This window comes from Choristoneura fumiferana, chromosome 23, assembly GCF_025370935.1.
Source record: "Choristoneura fumiferana chromosome 23, NRCan_CFum_1, whole genome shotgun sequence".
NCBI classification, from domain to species: Eukaryota; Metazoa; Arthropoda; class Insecta; order Lepidoptera; family Tortricidae; genus Choristoneura; species Choristoneura fumiferana.
The window spans coordinates 3,180,134-3,206,918 of record NC_133494.1 but is presented as its reverse complement, the minus strand read 5'-3'; the positions used below and the strand labels follow the sequence as shown (position 1 = coordinate 3,206,918).

The 26,785-nt window shown below is 36.9% G+C and overlaps 1 protein-coding gene across 1 annotated transcript in view; it reads left to right on the top strand.

Annotated features, from left to right (window-relative positions):
- The first annotated feature begins 11,244 nt into the window (after nucleotides 1–11,244).
- The window catches only part of LOC141441076 (uncharacterized), a 149,956-nt gene continuing 134,415 nt past the window's right edge, over nucleotides 11,245–26,785 (top strand). The window contains exon 1 of the mRNA XM_074105713.1: nucleotides 11,245–11,413. The gene's annotated coding sequence lies outside the window, so the exon portion shown is untranslated. The remainder of the gene's footprint in view (nucleotides 11,414–26,785) is intronic.

Genomic DNA, 26,785 nt, shown 5'->3' with positions numbered 1-26,785 from the left:
GGTTCCCATGACGCTGGCCGCATTAACCCCTTTGGATCGCAAGTGAGATCCGCTGGGATAAGTAGCTTTCTTATTTCATAAAATTTGCTTAAATTTTGTTATAAACTTATGCATTATGTTGACTTAACTTATAACTCATTTATTGAACCGTTATTTTGCAGAGGTCTATACAGAACGATTTGGAGACGGGCAGGACCAACCTTACACCATCAGTAATCGATAATGGATCGTTCACCATAATATTTTTATAAAACTTTTAATTGCAGTGACCATGAACTTTATTAATAATTTTATACTTTTGTTTGCTAAATTTAATAAAAAAATAATAGCCTTATAATTGAATGCGATAGGACTGATCCTGCGCACGTTTCCTAGAATGAAACGTAACGAATGTAATGTAACGAATTGAAACTTCTAACATCTGGTAGCGTGGTGAACCACGTTTTATTAAGAGAGAGACCAACGAGCAAGATTATCCCACCCATTTATGGAAAATGCCCACCAGCGCCCATGAATACCAACAACTCAAGGAGTCACTGGTGTGTTGCCGGCCTTCAAAAGTACCTATAAATTGCAGCAAAGTGTGGCTAAGCGCTGTTGCTGACGTTACAATAAGCTCGTTAGAAATTGCAACCAACAACAAACCCGGGACCTCAAGGTCCATAGTCAGGTCAGGTTCTTTTTAACCACTTGGCCACCAGGTCACCATAGGTGCACCTTTTCAAAAAAAATATTAAGAAAAAAGCTCTGCGAAAGACAGGTCTCCAAGGTAATATTATAGATAAATGATTAGTGTCATCAAAACCACATGTCCGTAACAATGTTCAAATCAATCAGACTACAGAAAAAAACCTAAGTAATTTTTAATTAAGAGCGTATATACCTGGTGAGCTGGCAACGTTGCATTTTTGTTAGTTTTTCTCGATTATTCCATAAAAATTGAATGAAAATTTAAAAATTTGTCTTATAGAACACTTCTTAAAATATAAGTTAATGTATCTACTTCAATAATTATTCGTGATCGTGATAGACTTATATTTTCTTTAAAAACCGGTCATAAACATTCGTTCTTTTTTAAAGAATATAAAAGTCTATCACGAGTAGACAGTTAGATTAGAGTAGACACATTAAACTTATATATTAAGAAGTGTTCTATCAGACATTTTTAATTTTCATTCAATTTTTATGGAATAATCGAGAAAAACTAAGAACAATGCAACGTTGCCAGCTCAGCAGGTATAAACGCTCTTAAGTACTTAAAGCTAGTGCTATGAGAGTTGAAGTGAATGACTACACACACAACTACAAAAATAACTGATTGAACAAAAGGAGAATGAATGAAATTAATGAGTAAATGTCAAAATCCGGCTGTCATTACACGACATGTGCTCGTGTGCGTGACCTCAACTCTGGTGGCACTACCTATACCAGATTAGAACCACAAAGACATAGAGGAAAGCTAAATAAAGCTTATAAAACATATACCCCCGAGACTTGCCTTCACACTGAAGCAGCGAGTCCCAAGTAACTTCCAAGACCAGTTAAGTATTCAGCTTATCCTAAATTAAAAGCAGAAGTTACAAATTCCAACAAACTAATTACAGTTTCAACTTTGCCGAAAATAAAACAGAAAACAACCCGGTCGGGGTTGATTTCTATTGGCTTTTTAATTTTAAAGTTTACAGTTTGCATGAATTAAAGATGAGGTGCCGTGTCGATTTACATTTTGCGTTTATCGCAGTGGTAAGGCGTTAGCTTGTGTCGATCCTATTTAATCCTGTTTCGACTTAAACCTCCTTAAACAAAAACGCATAGTGATTGATTATCATCATCATCATCATCATCACTGCTGAACTTAAGCCGGTTCTCATTTATCTGTCGTGTTGTGTCGTGATGCTCCCGTCTCTCTCTCTCTCTCTCTCTCTCTCTCTTTCTATTGGGAGGGTGCGAAGTACAAGGTGGGGGTAATGAAATCTATCGCAGCGCTCATAGTGGCCAAAAGAAGAAATAATCTAGGCTCTGTCATCTGTCTGACAAAGCAATTTGTATAGACTTTAACTACCTAATTTTAGTAATATATGTTTGTGTTATGATGCGAGCTTGAATTATTGAACACTGTCCCTGTTTTGTTCTTAATTCTACAGCTCGGACATGTCCAGCAACAATTTTCCTTATGAAACGGTTTGTGGTTGAAATTTTATATTGAGTGATACTCACAAAACCAGACTTCAAAATAATAGTCAATTTGATCTGAAAACGATATTAAATTTATTATTAGCGATAACAACAACAAAACAATTATATAATTTTACTATTATTCAAAGAAACCAATATAGCTTTATCTTTTCGTTTTACAGTAAAAGTACAACTAAACATGAAGTAAACAAACCCTGACATAACGAAAATAAAACACATTTTTAAATAAATTTACTTAAGTACTCATTTAATTTTAATGACCAAAATGAATTCACAACCTTTTGTCCAACCAAATCACGGTATCGCAGTAATTTTGTATTATAAATTAATACGTTATTGGTTTGATTTTTGTCACAATGTTGCGATGAAACTTCAAAACGTCAGAGCATCAGAGCCAAAAAAGTCCTGGCGCTAGGTGGCGCTGATGACGTGCACAGAGCCAATAGGTACTTGCGATGGGACACAACACACTGCATCAGATAAAAGTGAACGCAACCATATAAAATGTATGAAACCGATACCGTTCTGATGCGTGACGACACAACACGACAGATAAATGTGAACACGGCTTAAGGCTTACCCCTTAGAACGCCACAATAAACGACAGCTAAAAAGGATAGGAACAAGTTGCTACTTTATAGTAGTACTTGGTTTCGATAGGTATTTAACTAAAAGTAAACAAAACAACGTCAAATTGGTGTCTTAAAAAAATATTGTAATTCACCCATTAAACTATATCTAAACATTTACATTTCTGTATGAAAAAAACTCTATTGTACACCAGAAATAGTAAGCGATACAGAAAGCAGATACACAGAGAAAAAAATACATAATCATTATTCTAAATATTTACATTTCTGTATTGAAATACACTAGTCTAGTTTATACTACAATGATAGATAAGTAAAATGTTTGAAATCCTTGAATGTACCAAATCTGGCAGCTGAAGTTTGTTTACATTCAGTTAAATACCTATCCAAACCAAGTTTAAGTTCCTTTCCTTCTAAATCCGTTCAGCTGATTAACCGTGAAACACAAAACCAAAGAAACAAATGAAATGTATAATTTAAAAACACCTTGATAAGTTAGTTGCGGGATAAAAGTTATAAGCAATTCTATCGCAGAAAAACTCATGGTAGCAAATTCTCATAACATAGGATATTATTAACAGCATAAATAAACAAAGTGGCATATGTTCCAGAGTACTAGCTACTAATATTAAAAACGCGAAACTGTGTCTGTGTGTTCGGACTTTGTGTGTGTTTTGTTACTCTCCACGCCAAATTAGCTGGACAGGTTTGATGAATTTCGTATATAGATAGCTGGACCTCTAGAATACCACTATGCTATACTTACTTTTTAGGGTTCCATAGCACTACACTCGTGAGCACGGCCACTGTAATGTGGCTGAAACGTCGAGGTAAAGCTCGTGTGTTTTAGCGTGATAAGTCCGTTTGTGGTATTTTGACTATGACGCTCGAATTATGACTCGGGTAGGGTTGCCATATGGAAAAATAAAATGCCCTGATAAAAAAATTACATCTGCCTAAGTCTGGTAGACATTTCTTGTTAGAGAGATGTGGCGTAGCGTAACGACGCACTTCAGTTTGAATTTATTTAAGCAAAAAAAAGATCTTTTCAGCTTTAATATTCTATTTTAAATTGTTTTGAAAGATAATAATTTTGGTTTTGTTCAATACTAAACTTACTTACATTTAACAGTTCATTCAACAACACTGTAAACTTTGTAATAAATGTATCATTCCTAAAAACCCTGGCACTTCCCAATTCCGCACTGCGGCGGAATCCTGGCAAAGGGTCAAAAATCCTGACATTTTCGGGCAACAAATCCTGTTGTATGGCAAACCCTAGACTCAGGAGCGATCCGTTAGTGAACGAACATGCACGACTCAAGACGAAGACGGGGGTAAAGACTAGTACCTTAGTATATATGTTGAGTAACTCGCGCCTAAGCCCCAGTTCAAGCAATGAAACCTCTCTCCGTAACATATTTATAGTAGTAATAACAAAAATATGAATGTGAACTGGCGCTATAGAAACTAATAAGAGGGAAATATTATCTACCTACAGGTGTAGGTAGTGCCACGAGAGTTGAAGTGAATGATTACAAGTACAGCTACATGAAGACTGATTGCACAAAAGGAGAAAGGACGAAATGAACGAGTAAAATGTCAAAATTACATTATATGACATGTTCATACTCAATAAATTAATTTGTGGATTTGTTTAAGACTCAGTCCAAGACTCGTATCTGAGAGTTGATTAATTATCTAAATAAGATTATACCTTAGTATGTAGGTACCTACCATACTCGTATTTTGTTTTAATGACTTGTTTATCATTTATATTGATGATTTGCTAAATGTGACTGATGTTACTTGGCCAATAAACCTATTTTTTTTAAAGTTAATGGATAATTCGAATAACTTTAAGATCTTTTATTAAGGAAACAGGTATCCTAACCGTGCCGTTGCTTTATGTTTTTGAAATAATCATGTATGTAAGGAAGAACATATGTGATTTTCCCACTAACGTCGATAAGCCAAAGGCTACTAGAAACACAGGGAAGCTTAAAGTTCCATCTTACAGACTGGCTAAAACCAAAAAGTCGTTTCTGGGAAATTGCATACGTTTTTATAATAAAACTCAAAAAAATATCATAAATGAAACAGATACAAAATTCAGATCTATTGTCAAGAAGATATTAATATCTAAGGCGTATTATAAAGTTAATGATTATATCATGGACAGGGATAATTGGAAATAATTCCGATCCGCATTAGCGATCCCTTCAAATAGCGAACCTACTGTGTTAAAAATAAACTTGTGTTAAATACTTGTGATGTATAGATATCATTAAATAATATTGTAAATCTGTTTAAAAAAAAAAAAGTACCTCGTTGAGTTTCTTGCCGATTCTTCTCAACAGAGGTTTTTCTGAACCGGTGGTAGTTTTTTTTTTTGACATTCCTAAAGTGCTCGTTTTAGCCTAAATTGAATAAAGATATTTTGACTTTGACTTTGAATGGATCGATGATGATCTCGATTAATAGTTAACAATGAATATTATTTTCGTCACATATTAATACTAACCCTATACTCGTACCTACTGTGCGTGCCTATTGGTGACCTAGTGGTTGGGGAATTCCAAGCAGCTCGAGCAGGGTATTGTGAGTTCGAATCCGCTTGCATCTCTAAGTTTTTCCAATATTATGAGGAAAATTACATTTGACATTTACCACGAGCTTTACGGTGTAGGAGACGCAAAAACCTGCGAACCAATTCAATGGTGTGTTTGAAGTTCCCAATCCGCAGTGGGCGCGCGTGGGTACTACGGACCAAGGCCACTCATTTTTGAGATGTCTGTGCCCAGTAATATGACGAATATAGGCTGGGATACAGATGGTGATGACTCCGCGTGGCCCGACACGCTCTTAGCCAGTCTCGCATGCCGATTCATTGATCCTTTAGCATCCAAAGTTATGTATTGTTGACTTGATCCTCTAAATGCAATCTAACCCGATCCATTGGGAACGCAATTGGACGTCGCTCCGTCACAATATATTTCTTCCCGTCGATTTGGCCGGGACATTGATTTAGAAAATCCATTGCTGTCACACAATAATAGTACTTTGTGTCTTAAGGGCGGTTAGTAAACAAATAAAAAGCACTTTATAAGAAGCCCGAATAGAAAAAAATAATGATAATAATTTATTTCTGATTCTAGATCCATAGATTGTTAGAAAGTTACAAAGCACTTATAAGACTATGTTAGTATGCAAAACAAAGTAATGAATGAATATTAAAGACTGTGAGTATGAGGTGAAAAACGACATTTTTAATTTCAAATTACAGTGACTTTAAAGACCGCCTTAAGTATCTCAAAGTTTGTCAATTGTGTTTTGTTTCTTTTCTTTTGTACAATAAAGAGTTTACATACATACATACTTTCATCACAATAACTTTTGATATTTTTATGAAAACGAGGGGTATTTTTAATTTGACGCCATATGGACGGACTGACTAAGTGACTATACATTCAAATGCGAGCCGATTCATACAAGTTCTAATTAAACCAGATTATTTAATTTATCGAGCCCTAATAATAAACGACGGGGTGACGGCAAGGTCACAGCTCATTAGATCCACCCGTTATCCGATCAGCACTGCGATCAGCGATTACTAGCGTTTAGTAGCGTCACCGGATCGCCTCGCTCGCGAGGTGTCCACGCGCGGACGGAGAGTAGACCTCTCGGTGATAGCTCGCTGCTCGTACTACCTACGCCTACGCTTGTATCGCGTGAACCGCGCGCGGTTCGCACGGCGCTCCCTACCCTCATTTCATAATAGACTACATGGAAATGAGGGCTATCGTTTTTTGTCTCACTAGATGGCGCACTGTTGCGTGAGGTTTTTAAGTATGGCTTTCAAAGTCTGTTATTACAGGCGTGAAAACAAAGTTTAGATTAAAATCATATTTAATACACCTTAAAACCGTACCATAAAAATATCGAGCATGCCACAGTGTTGCATAGTCCCCGTTTTGTTCTGAAAAAAGGGAACACAAAGGTTTCCGAAAGACAAAACTGTCTCAAAACACAGACATTCATTGCCCCGGAACGCATATTTGCCATAAATAATTTCAGATATTGCAAAATATTCATAAAATTATTCTAATTATAAATAAACCCGCGTAGCTCACCCAAAAACTATGAGATTTGACATTTCGGAGACCTCACGCTACACTAGCGCCTCTAGTGGCGAATTCATACGCGATAGCCCTCATTCGTGGGCCACGCGACGTCCACTCGTTGACCACGCGGCGTCCACCCGTGGACCAACTGTCGACAACGAGTGGACGCCGAAAGTCGAGGCGGTGCTGGTCGGGTGCCGGGTGGGTCTAATGAGCTGTGATGTGCCCTTAGTTACAACATAAAAATAAATCTATGTACAAATTGTAATTGTTTTACAACTTCTATACTCCAAGGTAGGGTAACATACGAGTTAACTGATACATCGAGACGCGCAAAATCCACCCCCGGTCTTGCCAAATCACATTTCGACTGGCAATACCCGTAAAGGACATCACTAGTAGCATAAAATCCTACCATAAAACCTTTTGGACATTGCAAGAAAAAATATTTCTTTAAAGAGTTACTAAGTAAAAAAAATAAAGAAAGACGAAAAGCCTCATTTCCAAAAACTCCTGATAATTTGTCGCAAGTTCAGATTTTATTTCTCAAACGAACGAACAATAAAACAAATCATATTGGTAAGTTACTTTCTTTTTTCTGTTTTGTTACATAATGGATCTAGGATGGAATAATGGAATGGATGTCTCAGAATTTTGTCTGGAGATCTCAGTATTTTTTAGGCTCTGTTCAAGATTATAGATTAAGGTGTGATTGTGCTCAAACGCAAGCCTAAGTATTTCTGTATAAAAAAACCTTGTAGGTAAATCAGAAGATTTTCAAGATGTTCAGTAAATTTACCTACGTACTATTTTTAATTAAAATAAGATCCAAGAAAATAGAATAGGTAAATTATACTGAACATTTTGAAAATCTTGTGATTTACCTAGAAGGTTTTTTAATACAGAAATACTCAAGCTTGCGTTTGAGCACAATCACACCTGAAGCTATAGGTAAATAATCTTGAACAGAGCCTAAAAATACTGAAATCTCCACTCCAGACAAAATTCTGAGACATCGTGCGGTAACCGTAGTCGAAACTGTCTTTCGATTCCTCGGAACATCATATCCTTTAACAATTACTATAAAAAGAATTAAGTACTTATGCCAAAAAACTGGCTTAAATCGTTGAATATTGGCCTACCTGTACCGTTGCAATCTACAGTAAACCTGCTTGAACATGTTGCTACTTGTTACAACTTGTCAAAACGTAATCGATATATATATTTTGATCGTGCGGTGGTAAGTAATTCGATCCTTTTCAATTTGTTGGAGCTTAAATGTGCCGATGACAATGCAATGCGCATGAGAGCGGATCATCATACAAAAGGTTAGGTACCTGCGCGGTTGATTACAGTAGGTAGATAATAATACTCGTGTATGTCTGTTTAATTCTTGCCTATGATTAATCACCGGCACCTACTTTGACGTAGATTATATAAAAAAATAGTTTCTTTATCTGAATGGTTGTCTAGAAAATATTGCTTTTAAGCGATAAGAGCGTATATTGTTCAACTTGCTTTTGTCCTTTTTGTAAACTCATTATACTGCTTCGTAATGTTCAATAAAAAATATTTGTATTGTATCGATTATAGGTCAATGTTCTTTAATACTATTATTGCCTAGACCACGGGATAGGAAAGTGTTTAAAGAGCTTGATTCTAGAGGTTCCGACCTCATCTGCTAAGCAAATCTACTAATGTACATGATGTTGATGATGTTGATGATGTTGTGTGATGTTTTCAACCCTCGCGTGGAGACTACAGGCCAACCTCTCCTCAACCTCTCTGAGAACCTATGCCCAACAGTGGGATGAGTACAGACCGAAGAGGTCCAGGTTGGTAGGTGTAGGTACAATGGCCAATGGGCTACTGCCCTAAAAAAACGTAATTGGACCCGTATTTTTTGTTTTGCCAATTAACTAATAAGTAATAAAATAAATAATTAAGATAAAGCCAGTTATAGTTCCGTGTGACATTACGAACCTCCAGTCCCTTCATCGCGCTTCATCTTTGTCCAGAAAAATATTAGACAAGCATTTTTTCATTTATCAATCAAAATAAATATTACTCGCTAGAAACAACTTTGAGAAAGAGGCTAATAGGCGAATACAGTGGGCTGGGCTGCTTTCCGGAAACTTCGGCATATCTTGTCGTCAGACATCCCTCAATGCCTAAAACGAAAGTGTTTAACCAGTGCGTCGTACCAGTTTTAACCTACGGAGCCGAAACGTTTACCTTGACTGTTAATCCACAAATTCCAGCTATGGAGAGAGCAATAGAGTTTTCTGTAAAGGATAAAATCCGAAATCATGTTATCCGACAAAGAACGAAAGTCACGGAGGCTGCTCAAAGAATTAGTTAGCTGAAGTGGCGTTAAGCTGGCCACGTCTGTCGCAGGACCAATGAACGGTGGAGCAGACGAGTCCTCGAAATGAGACCACAGACGGGGAAACTTAGTGTAGGGGGCGTCCTGAGGTACGATAGATGGACGACCTTAAGAGGGTTGCTGGCGGCGGATGGATGCGAGGAGCTGAAGAGAGAGTATTGTGAGCTTGTGGCGCGCCATGGAAGAGTACTACAACAAATACAAAATACAAATATTTTATTCATATAACATTGTACACGGTAATTATTATTTAAATATACAATAGGATATACTAGGACATATAAACATATATACTGTAGTACTGTAGACTAGTAGACTGCTGTAGGATGATGATGATGATAAATGAAAATAAATAATATCTGACCAATATTTTCTTATAATCTAATTGACGTAATTTATAGAAAACTACCCAATTCAACAATAAATCTTTTTATTACTCTAAACGTATGACCTACCACACCTCATAAGAAAGATAAATTTGGTTCACAAAGTTGACCCCTTTAAAATAAACAAAGGCCGGTATCTTGCTGCATTGTCTGATATCAGTTACGCCTGTAGATTAGCGTCGTAGCGTCGATAACAATTAAATAGGGATTTGTCCTCGCAAATCGCGACCATTTGTCACCGCTATCCGGACTGTCCCAACCGCTCAACGCTTATTGGTTCACACGATACAATGACTCTTTATTGAACACCACATAGTAAGTATCGTTGTGATGGTGGCGTCCGCGGCCGGCGACCGCGACTCACGACGTGGGTAGCGCACCCGACTGCTGATAATGTTCCCATTAAACGATAGGAAATAAAAAATGAGCTACCGTTTCTCCCTCTTTAAGATCTAAAAATATCTGCACATCTTCAAAAAACTTTACTTAGAAAATTACGGGTAGACGGTTATACCAGTAATGCATGCAATCAATCACGGTCTCCCGCATCCCTTAACAAAACTTACGCGTAATGTAAGGTAAACGTACGAGTGCTCGTCACTGTCCCAATAGTTGGCATCTTTAATCTTATGTCATTAATAATAGAGATGACAGCAGGGTGTCGTCTACTGGGCATTATCTTAGCGTGTAGAGGACTCGGACTTTTACCTTAATTAATAATAAATCGTAAAGAAAAGTTGACAGTTGAAAAGTTGAGTTGTATATCAACTATTAAACCTTTCATCACATTTCAATTTGATCATATCAATATTTGCTGTAGTGTTCACAATGCTTATAAATCTATTAAAAAATTACAGTCTCAATGTTTAAGGCCACAGATTGTTAGTTGTCCTGTTTCTCCATTAAATACATTTTAATATGACAAATAAACTAACTGCTATCCAACTTTATCGCGTGGAGTAAGTAACTTATTGAGTAGTTCTCAGGTTCGATCTAATGACACCCCTATAGTGGGAAAGTAATGAGACTGTTTGTCTGTCATTATTTATTAATATGAAATTAATGATGCCATTGTCTCATTTTTTCCCAGCCTATTATGGCGTAAACAAAAAGCTCAGAACACCAAGCTTTTAAAATAATGAGTAACTCTATCCCTTTCAATCTTCTAAAGACTATTGGAGACAGCAAGATCACAATGCACTATTGTTAGGATGCTGCGCTTTTGCTGCAAAGTGAATATAAAAATTACACGGTTCAATCATCTTAATGTCGAAATATATTCGTCTCGTTCTCTCGCATGGCTAATGGATCTTTTGTCTCGCTCCGCCTGGAATCCTAGTGATATCGACGCATTCTTATCACTGAATGTTCGTTAGTGAAGTTAGAACGTTGAATGGGGGTTTTAAAGTGGATTTTTGGTTGGAGTGAGCACGGTTTGCATACCTGAATGGATGTAGCTTATAGTGTGGTTGTAGATTCGAGAATGGAGCGCACATTGATACAAAGCAAACCACCGAACGACCGGGCCGGCGAGTCTCAGTCGCTTCGCTACCTACTTCGCTAGTTCAGTATTGCTCGAGTTTCTGACGGGAGAACTCGCGTCCTTTAACTTCGCCGCCGACACCCGCGTGTTAAATATTTCGATTGTGCTCGTGTTTTCATGTACATTTTTAACTTTACCGAGTGAAGTTTTATAATGTGCTTCTAGTGCTTTTTGGATTGTTTCGCAAGGTAAGTCGACGTTTCTTGGTTTCTAGTGAGTAGGTAATTAAAGTAAAGCTGATACTGCTCGGTTTCCTTTCGGAATGCACCGGACCGGTTACAGTCCGGCCGTGGGAAGGCGACGTCCGACGTTTGCAATTTTATCTGTATTGGTATGACAAGTGTTGTTGTCACATGAAATATTAATATGCTTCACTTAAACTGAGTTTCTTATTTTATTCGCGTACGAGTATTGCGAAGAATTGTCTGTGTTGGGTGGTCCATGAGTCACTCGTAAACACATGTTTTAATTTTAATTGTGCAATTAGACTGTGTTGGAATCTGTTCTGTTGTTGAAGGACGTCTTATCAATTTCAACTGTAGCACCTAGAAAGATAAATTAAGCATGCCCGATTGCTTTGATTGGTTTACGAATATTTTGGAATGTCTAAAACGTATTTAGTAGGCAGATGTTTATATATATGTTTATTCGTTGCCTAGTACCCACATTACAAACTTTGTTTAGTTATAGTTATTACTTGTCATTTGGTGTCACATATTGTTTGAGGCTAACACATCGAAACTTTTTTTGTTTTTTGGCTCTGTCTATAGATGGAGCCATCATGAGTCATGAAAATTTATTATTACTTACTTTGTTTAAAATAAAGTAGAAGAGATTGACAGAAGACGTTAGTACCTAGCTCTTTCTGTAAAAAAAAAACATTGAAGATCTAGATACCTCTACCTATCTACTAAAAATTCAAATAGCTTATACTACCTTCCTACCATATTAGAAGAGATTTACTTAATGTTTACGTAACTATCGGCGACTAAACGCAATGTTTAGAAAACTATGGTTTGATCAAATAATATTAAATACCTACTTATCACTGCGTATCAGTGGAGTTATCGGTTATTAAGAATTATGGGTAGGACTGCTTTTAGGCCATACATCGTTAGTGTAATTCTTGACCTAATAAAATAAGACATAATCCACATTATCGTCACTAGCGATACTTGTCTACTTATCTTAGCCTTCCTGTCAAATTATCAAATTACGAGTAAGTAGGTATTTGACTAAGTACAGTGAAATTCAAAAAGTTGCAAGTCGGTTCAAATGTTAAAACTTATCATTATTAGTATTTTGGCGAGTGAGTTTTGCACGGAGTTTTTTTTTACTAACGCGCGCCTGTTCCTTACCAAAAATATTATTTCTTTATGTACCTTTGTTTTCCGTACTGCTTACGGCGTTGCATTGTGGTTGTCAATAAAGAATCACTGTTTGGTAGGTATTAGATTGGTGGCAATAAGTTTTTTGATATAAAAAATTACATCTTTAATTCTGTCTTTTAGGTAAGTATTAGTATGTCGAACACTAGGACATTTACCCTGGTTCCGACAGAATATCAGCGCTGTGACAGCAATGTCGCAGCACATGCTGCAGGGCTACTACGAAACTCGAAGTTCGTGTCGTGCGGTCGCTCTGACACTAATACTATTTAATACGAGAGCGAGAGGGACCGCACGACACGAACTTCGAGTTTCGAGTTTCGTAGTAGCCCTGCTGAGGCGGCGCCTTTTCGCGGCTGTGCCGTGACAACTTAATTTATATGTAACAACTTGAATCGTTTGTTTTTGTAAAATTGTCATGGCATGTTTGTGAATAAAGTTTTTTATAGATCTATCTATCTAATGTGTGTGTAGTTGTTAGTACTGATTTAAATTAATTTATTCTTCAACATTATGCTGAGTGGGGTCCATTTTACACAGTTTGACACAATTTTAAAGTATGTACCTATATACCGATTAATTGATTGTTTTAAAAATATTTGTGGTATAATTTAAAATTTTCAAATCATTTATTCAGTAAATAGGCCACGATGGGCACTTTTATACGTCATTTTTTAAACTAACAGCGCTTTCGGAAAGACCATCATTGCCAAGAGGAATGCGCAGAAGAAGCTTGGCAGTAATTAAGAAAAAAAAAAAAAAAACAGGGATTTATGAAGATTATAAAGATTACAATCTCTTAAGGTACTTATGCAACCACCATAAACTACTAAAACCTATGTTAACACATAAATCAAATGCGAAAAGAAGCGAAAGAGTAGCGAGCGACAGGTAGATTCTAGAAGAAAATACAGAATTGGAAGTAATGGTTTACCCGTGTGGAACCGCGGGTAAAGTTAGTAAGGACTTCAGTAAGTTGTTAAGAACTACTCGCTACCTTTATAATTTATACTACCCAAAGGAAAATTGGAGCTATGTGAGTTTAATTGGTAAAACGAAAATAAAATTAATATAATTCTCTATAAAATTCCTTGTCTAAAAATGGTTTTATTAAACATAAACAACACATTAAAAGTACCTACTTTTCATTTCATTAAATGTATTCAGACATCGATAAAATTTCTGTGGCCCTTATTTTCTTTTGACTAATAACCTTTGTGTGCACCATGTATCGTTTAGTTACCTACGTAGCCTAGAATAGACTTTCTCTGACCCCTAATTTCGGCGTTAGCATTAATACCTTAGTCGGTGGAATTCAAGTTAATTGTAATCGACGTGGGAAACGTTAAAGGTTATGTTGTAACAGTAATTATAGCTAAGATTGCATTACGAGTAGGGTTGTAACGGTGGCCTTCTTAGCGGAGGCGGAGGCGGATGCGGAGGCGATGAGCTTCGCCTCCGCGGATGCGGAGGTTAACGGAGGCGGATGCGGAGGTGAAAGCGGACGTGGAAAAAATAGTAGTTTATCGAACTCAAAAATCTCTAAAATTTCTAAAAAAACTGCCAAATCTCACTGTATTCGGCGTCATCGTGCATGTGATTTAAATAAACAAAACTTTGTACAGAATCACTTAAAAAATCGCCGTTCAATCAAACATATTCATTACAATTTCGTACGTCCAAGCAACGAGACAGGTTGATTCCTGTCGTGTGTTATTTGACATACGCCCGCCCCCACCCCGACCACGTTCCCGCTGCGCGCCAAGATAATGAAAAAATGAGAAATAAACCTCCGTTATAACTCCGCAAAAAAAATTGCGGAGGCGGAGGCGAAGATACGATTTCTTGCAGAACTTCCGCAGTAACGGCGGCGGAGGCGAAGTTCCGTTACAACCCTAATTACGAGCACTTGGGGTAAAAGTGAATGAAGTGAAAGGTTAAAAATGTTAAATTTAACAGTTTTAATGGTTATGGTAATGGGATGTAAGTCTTAAATCCTAAATGTCAAGGGTAGAAAAATAATATGACATTTAAAGTTAAAATTCAATGGTTTACTGTAAATACCAACCACGTATTATATTTAGTAACTAATTGAATGAGTTTTTGCTGTTTAGGTAAAAATTTAACAGCAAAAATACTTGTAGATCCTACCTGTTAAAAATGTTTTTTTTATTGACAACTACTAGGACAGCGACCACCACACGAACGTTTACCTTAGTACTACTTAGTTCGATTTGTAAAATTGTCGTCAAAAACACTATTTATTGACAACTACTGGGACAGCGACCACCACACGAACGTTTACCTTAGTATTACTTAGTTCGATTTGTAAAATTATCAACTAAAACACTATTTATTGACAACTACTGGGACAGCGACCACCACACAACGTTTACCTTAGTACTACTTAGAACAATTTGTAAAATTTTCGTCGAAAACACTAATGCGTCCTCGTACGATATAGAATGCTATGTTTACCAGCGTCGCATAATAAACACTAAACTAAGCACACCGGCAAATTCCTTCTCAACAAATATTTGACATACTTATCGCACTGCAAAGCCGCTTAAATAATGTTTGTATGTTCGCCGTATCGCTTATGTCACTGCAGTGTGTAGAGATTTGCTGAATGTCAACAACTACTTAAAATATTTTAGGTAAATATGGCGAATAGTAGGATTCGAAGTTTTCGTAGCAAGGTAAGAAAGAGATGAAAGCGTTAACATTAAAATTTTACTCATACTCATTTAACTAAAAGCTTTTATCATCATCCTAAGTAATGCATCCAAGTCCAAGTAATAAAATATTAAAATTAAAAATAGAACAAAAATCTATTGTATGTAGCTGTAACTGTTTAAACTTAGGTATCTAGTTTAGATAGTATGGGTGGATTGTTGTAAATAAAAATGTCAATTGAGAAATGATCTAATATTAATGTCCGAATGCTCGGCACGCTAATCTAATGCTCAATAGATGACATCCAGATGAGCACTCGTGCGTTTACCTTATAGATTGGTAGCACTAATTGCCAGGCATTGCTCTACGATACTGCAATACATTCTACAGTACGCATGCTGGCGGTTCGTTCGTTTGCATTTTAGCTATTGGATTGAAAATTCAGTTGTTCTAGGTATTGGCCGCAGACTGGTATATTTTTCTCCGTATTAAGGTACATTCCCTGTTCTAATTATGTGCCGGATATAGAGTAGATATAGTTTATTCGCACACACAATAATAATATATCTACTATAAGTCAATTATCATTTTAACTAAAATAAATAGTAAAATTAAAATTCATTATTACAGATAATTTCTGTGTAACAGTGTGATAACTTCTATGTTATTATTTCTTTAAAGTATTCTTTAGTTGAATAAAATGCTTCATTCTTAAGCCTTTGATAATTAAGACCTAAATTTACTCCGTGGCAATTCGACTATGTATACTAGCTTATTAAATATTCAGTTTCTGCGATATAAGTGCGATTTAGTTCTAGGATAGTTTTTTGTTACTTTCTTCTCTCATTGTCATTCCAGTTAGGTATCTAAAGAAAGTTTTCGTTCCACGCCATTGGTGTACCATAGGTCTGTGCTTTTAGTTGCAAAGCCGTACATTAACCTGATACCCACCTGCGCTCGACACAACATCATTACTTGTGGTTGTTACCCGGAAGATGACAAGTAATGTTATTAATGGCTACTGCTACCCATTATCAAGGAGCTATGGCTACGTGGGCCGCTCAGGTGTCAGATTAGATGCAAATATATCTAGTTTAAGCCGTGTTATAGTGGTTTGAACTATGGCCTTGCAAGCTGAGGATCGCAGGTTCAAACCTCTGAGTTATTTAAAATTCTTGTACGACGGAGCTTTACTGTGAAGGAAAACACCTACATATACTTGGGATGTACAAAAAAATACAAATATCAAAAAATATATCCTTAATATTTCAAAAGTTTACTGTATAGTTATGCGTGTGCGGACCCCGAACTAGGCTGAACCTGTAACTTGCGACCCTGAAGAGTATTCCCTGGAAGTATTTCAATGTCTGTAGTTTTTGAGTTACCTAATTGTAGACTTTCCTATCTACAAGTGCGCTGTCTTAGTTTTTAATTTAGATTTCTAAGTTTTATGGTGTCCGAGGCTTAGAAATGGATCCAATTTAAAAGGATTAAGTAGTGTGGAATCTTGAGTCGTAGTTTAATTCTCTTACTGCGTTCGCTACTGCTAAAGCACCTATCTGTCTATAATATACTCTGTCTCCCTAAGACTTTCAGAGGAAATACGGTTAGTGAGATATTTGTATAAAATATTGCCGTTGTTGTTGTTGTTGGCTCATTTCTTTTTTTTTCTTTCCATTGAAGGAAAATATTGTGAGAAAACCGGCACTGATCTGCGAGGACATTCAATGGTGTGTGGGAAATTCCCAATCCGCAATAAGCCCGCGTGGGAACTACGGCATGCCCTCTTATGCTGATTCAAAGGGACAACTGCAAACTGTGCTGTGATAAAGAAAGATACAAAAAACTAATGGAAACATCATTTCATAGTTCCGATATCCTTTTCCGAAACTAAACCAATTTTAATTTTTATAAGTAATAAAATTAAGTATCTATATACAATAAACAGAGTTTTGGATGTGACAGTATTTTTTATTTTCAAATTTATTTACTGGACCTATGAGTATCAATTAAAAATTGGTAATTTTTTGTACTTTTCGAAGGTAAATAGGAATTAAGTTATTAAAAAATAGGTGCATGGCAAAGTTTGATGTTGATAGCTGTTGTAGTAAAAAAAAAATAAGTATGTGAATCTATGTTCTATTGTTATATCGCTTTGTGAAATAAAGTATTTTTATACTCATATTTATTGACATTTTAAGTAACAAAATTATCTTCGAAAGAGCATTATTTTTGGTTTTAGATTGGTACTTTAATAATCTATTGAATCAGCTTCGTGCCAAATTTGGTGACTGTGTTAAATTCAACTTCAAAATTCGATCAACACAATTAAGTACATACTAACACGGCATTCTAAAATCTACTAACTAGTAAAACAACAAACAAGTCCAAACTAACAAAATCATAATGAATAGCGAAAGCATTTCAGAAACCATGGAGTAATGGCGAGATAGAATTTAATGTAACTATCAAAGTATGAGCTAACTCACATAATCACTTGGCAGTAAGCCACGAAGCCGACAAGTTTCAGGCCTCCAAGGTCCCTCGAAAGATTAAGCCAAACCGACTTCACATCCCTGCAAATTAAATAATCCCAAAGTAATTAAAACCTTGAATTAAGTAAGGTTAATAGCTCAGACGATATCCTTGTTAACATCGCCTATGTCATAACTGACGTCAGGCTGAATCGCGAGGTGAAGCTCGAGCTAATCATGGAATTACGAAAAAGTTATCACTAAGGTGAGCACTGTTTTTAATACGATTATAATGAGTCGACCTTTAAGGTAAATGTACCAGAGCTCGTCTCTGTCCCAATGGTTGGCATCTTTAATTTTATGTCACTAGCAATACTGCTGACAGCAGGGTGTCATCTATTGGGCATATTAACGTGTCGAGCATTCTGACTTTTACCTTATTGAAGAGGACACTGTCTAAGGGAACTGGTACATTGTATTCTATCTCAGTATCCACTTTCTATTGTACCTACCACTAGTCTACATTTAATCAATTAATTAATTTGTGGCATTAATATATCATTTTGCTTATTGACTTAGAATTGTATGTATTTAATTTGGACTTATGTTGTTCTTGTAATAAATCAATTATTATTATTAATAAAAGATACACTTTCAAGATGATATTTTATACATATTTCGACAAAGTCAAGGGTAAAACTTGATCCATGTAAGTACCTAATCTACCTCCACGAGACCCTTGTTAGAAACTCTTAAACTTTTTCTGAAACTGTCAATTGGGTAGAATATACAAAGTTTCATACAACTAAAAGCGATCGTCATCGCTCTTAGTTTTCTAGAATCATCGTCGTTTTCTAACTGGGTTGTTTTCCTTTTTGTTTTTTTAAATGTTTTTTTATTTCATAGATTTTTGATGCTTCCTGCGAAAATGACAACTTTAAAGTAAGTATATAATATTATTTGAAATCTACACACCCTAAACCGAACCAAGTACCAAGTCGTTGTAAAAATACGAAAGAACGTCCTATTCAGCACGTAATCTCACAAGCATATGAACGAAATAGATTCCTACGTAACACAAACGCGGAAAATAAAACTCATAACCCGACCATACGCAACACTTTCGCCGAATGTTCCCGAAAAGGGTCTTACTCAGACATTTGTGTGGACCTTAAATTATATAAGTACTTCCATCCACAGGTTCCATCCAATAGGTAGGTATTATAATTCTGAAGTGACTGCTAATGCTGAGCCTAGTAAAAGTCGAAATATATAAACATACATAAGGTAGCACCCCATATAAAATATAAGGTAAACGTACGAGTGATCGTCACTGTCCCAATAGTTGCCATCTTTTGTGTCATTAGCAATAGCGACAGCAGGATTTTGATTTGGATATTGGCATTAGCGTGTCGAACACGATCGTTTAATTTTAATATTAAAAACAAACAAGTAAATAAAATCAAGAACCTATACTTAGTGTCAACGGTCCTTGAGGCGACTCAAACCAAAAAACATAAGGTAAACGTACGAGTGCTCGACACCCTAATTTCCAATAGCCGACACCCTACTGTCATCTCTATTGCTAATGACATAAGATTAAAGATGCCAACTATTGGGACAGCGACGAGCACTCGTACGTTAACGTACATAAGGTAAATGCTGTAATGTTTAAAATTCTCTAATTAATGCTAAAGGCACACCCTGTCTCCCTGTCACCTTTAATGCTGAATGTCTGTCTGTCTCCGTTAGTTAGGTACCATCCAAAACGACCCTACACTGCGCGTATATTGCTTACGTCATCTTGAAATTATTGTTTTATACTTAAATACCTTATTTCCAAATATCTCATTCTGCCATTTTCCATCTATCATTGGTGAACAATGTAAATTGTTATTATTTAGATCATATTTCAAACTGATACCGTCTACATTCATCTGCGATCACGGGAGGGCCTCGACGGACGAAATTGACGTCGTTAATGGAATCAAATTGGATTTTCAATAGTCTAATAAAAGATTCAACGACTTGAAAGATATATTTGGTAATGCTCTTGAAAGTTCATTTGCGTCGATAAAACGACTCGAGGGCGTGAACTTTTACTTCTTAATGTTTTCGCATTAAAATGATATATTTAAAAATAGTTTACACGCACGATGCTGACATCTATGGAAGTGACTGTGCACAAAAATGAGAAATACATATCTATATGTTTAGTCTTCAGTGTATGTATGGTGTCAAAAACTTGACTTAATTTTGAACCAAATATCGCCACGAATTTGAGGTTTTCGGAGTGTTGCCTGCAGCCAGGTTTCACTACCGTACTTCGCGCAGGCGTCAGTATTTCATCCTCACCACCTTGATTATTGGCAATCTAGCACTCTCTCACTCTAGCACGACTAAAGTATGGAACCAACTTCCTGAGACGGTGTTTCAGGAGGGGTACAATTAAGGGTCTTTAATAACACCCCTCTATTTGCGTCGGGGGTTAAAAAACGAGCCTGTCAGTCTCTCAAAGAGCCGGCAACGCACCTGTGACACCCCTCGTGTTGACAGGTGTCCATGGGCGGCGGGGATTGCTTCCCATCAGGTGACACGCATGCTCGTTTGCCCCCTTTTATATATATAAAAGAAATCTACTTAATCGATATGGCGAAATTACACTTAGGCAGTCTTGAACAATATGGCTTGGATATTAGCTGGTAATATCATAAAATGACAACGTTTAATGATATGAGCGACGACATGTACAGTCACCAGCATTAATATCTGCCACAGCGGAGCGTGCAAAAATATCTGACACGTCCTTCCGGCGCTACAAATAGAGTCGTATCAGATATTTATGCACGCTTGTTGTGTCAGATATTGGTGCTGGTGACTGTACTCGTATAAATTCTGTCGATCTATTAAGTTTTTTCAATCATCATCATCATTATCATCATCAGCCGGAAGACGTCCACTGCTGAACAAAGGCCTCCCCCTTAGAACGCCACAATGAACGACAACTCGCCACTTGCATCCACCGGTTTCCCGCAACTCTCATAACTCGTCAAGTTTTTTCAATGCATAATTATTATTATATAGATAGCCGTGGTGGCCTAGTGGTTTGACCTATCGCCTCTCAAGCAGAGGGTCGTGGGTTCAAACCCCTGCTCGCACCTCTGAGTTTTTCGAAATTCATGTGCGGAATTACATTTGAAATTTACCACGAGCTTTGCGGTCAAGGAAAAACATCGTGAGGAAACCTGCACAAACCTTTGAAGCAATTCAATGGTGCGTGTGAAGTTCCCAATCCGCACTGGGCCCGCGTGGGAACTATGGCCCAAGCCCTCTTGTTCAGAGGAGGCCTGCGCCCAGCAGTGGGACGTATATAGGCTGGGATGATGATGATGATGAATTATTATTAGGTTTCCGTTTGACCACAATAACGGTCTCTAATGGTCTCATGTAGAGCACGGTTGACTAGTAAATGCCCATTCATCCGAGGTTTGATTGGCCAGATTGTAGCTTTGTGATCACATCTAACATCCGCATAAACTTTGATGTAGCGCATTCAGACGGTTGCACCTCTATACCCGTAACCTATTTTCCTAAACCTGATTTAGGGCCAGTACCACTCATTGACAAATTGTATGTGACAGATGATATCTGTGATGCCGTCTCTGTTTGTCTTCCGAATTAACAGAGATATGGCATCACATTTACCTAAAGATTGGTTTTTTGGAATCTTTTTGTATGTTTTATTTGGATTATACGATGGACAACACAAACGCGATTCTTCCTATTCGTGATTCCCATACAATATGGATTCCACACAACTGCAGTTTACTCCATTCGTAATTCTACACAGTCTATATTTTTGACACAATCGGAATTCTTCCTATTCGCTATTCTACACAAATGAGTTTATCGCAACTGCAGTTTACTCCATTCGTGATTCTACACAGTCGATATTTTACCGCACTCGGGATTCTCCTATTCGTAATTCGGTACCGTATGGGTTCAACGCAACCGTAGTTTACTCATGTGATTCTTAATAGTAAGAAGACGTAAGACATCTTCTGTCATATAAAATTCAAAATAGTTTCTAATAATCTTATCTAAGTGCTTCAACCAATAAGTTTGCATGTCTAGATACTTAAAATGGTAAGTGCTCAATCTATTCATCGAAATATTACATAATGATTTATAACTTATAGGTAATATTAGCGGAACTCTTTTTCTAATAAAGTAAATTGAAATAATATTGTACAGAATAAAATGCTATCATTGTTTGAAAATAGCTGTGTCTAATTACGAGTGGAGTAAACTACGGTTGCGTTGAACCCATACGGTACCGAATTACGAATAGGGAGAATCCCGAGTGCGGTAAAATATCGACTGTGTAGAATCACGAATGGAGTAAACTGCAGTTGCGATAAACTCATTTTGTGTAGAATAGCGAATAGGAAGAATTCCGATTGTGTCAAAATATAGACTGTGTAGAATTACGAATGGAGTAAACTGCAGTTGTGTGGAATCCATATTGTATGGGAATCACGAATAGGAAGAATCGCGTTTGTGTTGTCCATCGTATAATCCCTTTATTTTAATTCCAAATTTTTCGTTACTTTTACGGTCATCCCGTAAGACCCATATCGAAAATACAAACTGAAATATAGATGCATAGAAAAACTAGAAAAATTAGACAGCGCTGGGAATCGAACCCAGGTCTTCGGCATTCCGTGCCACGTGTTATACCACTACACCACCACTGGAGAGTGATACAGACACGAATTTCTCTTATGCACCACATATCTCAGCTTGTTTGTTTTCTAACAACACAAACAAAACAAACAAGCTGAGATATGTGGTGCATAGGAGAAATTCGTGTCTGTATCACTGTCCAGTGGTGGTGTAGTGGTATAGCACGTGACACGGAATGCCGAGGACCTGGGTGCGATTCCCAGCGCTGTTCTTATTTTTCTGATTTTTCTATGCATCTATATATCAGTTTGTATTTTCACATTCACCTGTCATATTAAATTTATCGTTGAGTGGTGAAGTAGGTTCTTGGTGTTGGAAATCTCAAAATCTTATCTGCTGAATAACATGAAACTTGTCACGGATGTCCTCTGGGCAACGTCAATGAGAGTGTAATGGGATTCCCAAAGGAATTTAGTAAAAACCGTTGCTTCCGAAACCCCTCGATGTTGCTCGCTAATCCTGCCGTGAAGCAGCAGTGCTTGCACTGTTGTGTTTCGGCGTGGAGAGTAAGACAGCCGGTGAAATTACTGGCACTTGAGGTATCCCATCTTATGCCTTAAGGTTGGCAACGCATCTGCAATACCAGTGTTGCTGATGTTTTGGGCGGTGGTGATCTCTTACCATCAGGAGACCCACTTGCTCGTTTGCCATCCAGTCGAATAAAATAAATAAATAAATAACCGCGGGTAAAACATTTATTTTTCAAATTTATTTCATCATCATCATCATCAGCCTACAGCAGTCCACTGCTGGACATAGGCCTCTTCCATGGCGCGCCACAACACAACACTCTGTCTTGAGCCCCTCGCATCCATCCGCCGCCAGCGACCCTCTTAAGGTCGTCCGTCCACCGTGCCTCAGGACGCCCTACACTACGTTTTCCCGTCCGTGCGTCTACTCCACCGTTCATCGGTCACTTCAGCGAACTAATTCTCTGAGCAACGTCAGCCACTTTCCTTCTTTGTCGGAATATATTTAACTAAAACATTTGAAAATAAAAAGTAGCTTAAAACCAAATGAAATCTAGAAATAACCCCGGTGAAATTATGCCCAAAAGGCTGGCAGTATTTCCTCGTTAAAAAGCGATCCTAATTTCAGGAGACCCACATGCTCGTTTGCCATCCAGTCGAATAAAAAAAAATTGCTGAGAGAGATAGCTGCCGGTCCTTTTAGATAGATACCAGAAATACTCGTAACCCCGTAACATAACAAGTACACACGATGTACCCAGATCTAAAAAAAATGAGAAAATTAGGCACACGAGTTTCATATGTAAATTTAATAATACAAACTTGTATACCCACACGAGCTCAGCAAATACAGGAGATCCTAGTACTTATCCTTCCGAAGGCGGAATATAAAACGTCTACACGGATTATATATGTCGTAGTAGAATTAGATAAACATAATAATGTTAAAACCGCCTCCATCGAGAATATGTGGTATGATGAGTCCCACGTTAAAACTATTTTTTTTAATCCTACACAACTGTTAAGACTCGTTAAAGCATTTATGTTGAGTGTGACTGCCGAGGCCACGGCATAGGGTTATCATACACTGTAACACAATATTAATTTATCATAAATAAGTATATAATAAGTTAAGTATAAGTCAGCATTAATAAGCGATCTGCTTACGTTTAAACTGCATGCTGTGTTTGCCTGGAATTGGGTAAATACTCTTCCAATTGTAATACCTATGTTTGTACTGCATGTTTTACGGTATGTTACCTGTTGGCAAACCTAAATAAATAAATAAATAAATGCTAAGGTACCTATAGCTATAAGGTATGTCAAATGTCAAATGATAAGGTACTTATGTCATAAACTCTAAACTCCTTTACTCAAAATCTCAATATTAAAGTGGAATTTAAATCGTAGAATTGAAATCAGAACAAAAAGATGCACACGGAAAACAATATATAATAACCGGGTGGCTCATTTCGATGAGTAAAGCTAGGGACAGACTTATCCCACGTACGCAACGTATGCAATGCATTATGAAATCTGGAGCTTGATATTTGTATTGAAGTTCTATATAAAAAGTTTTATTATTAAAACAATATGTTTACTGAGTTTTCAAAAGTTTATACTGAAACAAATAAAGGTTGTAATGTTTAATTACACTATGATTTTATTTCAAACGTATATTTAAACAATAAATGGCATTAAACGGTATCGATGTAGTGAAAAAAGTTTTAACACAGGCCAAGTTAAAAATCAATCTTATGTGAACGTCATAAAAACTTTGACATGGAAAAATTTTACTCACTTTAACTTTACAGTGGCCACAAACGGTACTTCTGCCCTAGTCAGTTCGGGAATCAAACCTTGATTTGATGATGTGTGATCTAAGTCTTAGATTAGTTTAAGATTATTTTTGAACCGGCCGCGATTTTAAATGAGTCCCTAGCTACTGTTGAACTTTGTTACTCAACAGTGATTTAGACCTAGAGTTAGAGTTTTAGACTCGTTTTTTTCTTATAATTTTTTAAGACAGTCGGTTATTTGATTTTTTGATTAAATTCATTTAGTACAGGGTTTCTCAAACTTATGGCTCCTCGTACCCCTGTTATAGTTTCTAGACGACAGCGAACCCCTACCCCAACTCCCCCCCCCCCCAAAGATAGTAAAAAATTGGCTGTTGGAGAAACTAAGTTTATTTATATTTCAATTGTCATCATAATATAATGTGTATTATTTATTTCAATTTAGTAACAAGTATAAGTAAGAATCATCTTGCCAACGAAAATACACACTGAAACAAACAACAACAAAAATAAGTAACTTTGTTTGTTTGTTTGTTTGTTTGTTTATACTCTTTATTACAAAAAGGAAAAACAAAAAGGAGCGAGAGAGAGCGAGAGGGGAGCGGAGGAGGAGGAGGAGGAGGAGGAGGAACTTTGGAGTTGAAATAAAAAATACAAAAAGACTCCAAAAACCAATCTTAATCATCTTGCCAGTCTTGCAGTCACCATCAAGTAAACCTTGTCGCGAACCCCCTACCGTCGAATAGCGAACCCCTAGGGTTCGCGTACCCCACTTTGAGAAACCCTGATTTAGTAAGACCAAATAGGCTAATAATAATTTAGATTATAGCTCTTGTACCTACGCACTTCGGCAGATTGTGGGCCGCAAAGTAACACACCACAGTTACGCTTCTCACGTTCATTTTATTTTTGGATCGGTGTTGATCTGGTCGAGTCATTACACTTCTAGCGTACGAAGGCCCTTCTCGACTCCCACGACAATCAAGATTGTACAAATGCTCGTCAACCTCGACGCAAATGGCGGTCCTGTGGTCCTGTGCCGCAAAAACATTGCCTATTAAGATCTGCACCGGTTTTGTCAACATCTCATGTTTGCTCTTATCTTATAAATAAGCGTTGACTTTCGGTTTATTTGTACGGGTGTAGGCGGAAATGATGTTAGCAAATTAATGAGGTTTACTGTCGCACTTCCTTGTATTATATATATAGCTTAAAGTTACGTTAAAAATAGCCAAAAAAAAACAAGTAGATCACAGATTTATAAAAGCTATACCTGAATAAAATAAATTATTATTATTATTTTTATTAAAAAGCACAGCCTTTGTCAGCGGCTTCAAGCATTTAACATACTATGCATACTATGGATCTTGACGGTCTGAAATAAAGATTTTTTTTTTATTTAACACGTTGGCTGCCCACTTTAGCCTCGTGCCTACATCCTTCCTTTGGGAAGGACATAAGAAATAATTATAATTGGACACTGATGGCCTTTGTAAAGTATATAGTGAAAAACTAGTAGGAAAAGCCGGAGATTTTTACTCTATTTACTCGACTACGGCAAAGCCTAAGGAAGAGTAATGATTTGTATCCTGAACATCTTAAGCTCTAAGCAATATAATTTGAAAGTTTCAGAAAATTATTCCAAAAAAGTACCTTTGGTAGGCAGGAGGTTAGGGTACTTACTTCAAACTTTACGCCCATATTACAAATTTAGCGACATCGCCCAATTACTGACTGATATACTAATAAACTGACTAATAAACCCTAAAAACAATACACTGAAATGATTGCGGACAAACATAGACATGACAGGTCAAACTGAGAACCTTCTGTTTTTTGAAGTCGGGTAAGTGTGGGCTTTGATCTCACCACTAATGGTCATGGCAGCCAACTGAAAAAAGTAAACTAAGGGGCTGTTTCACCACCCATTGATTAATTTTATTTGACTGATAAATGTGATGCCGTCTCCGTCTATTCTAACAAAACAAACAGAGACGGCATCACATT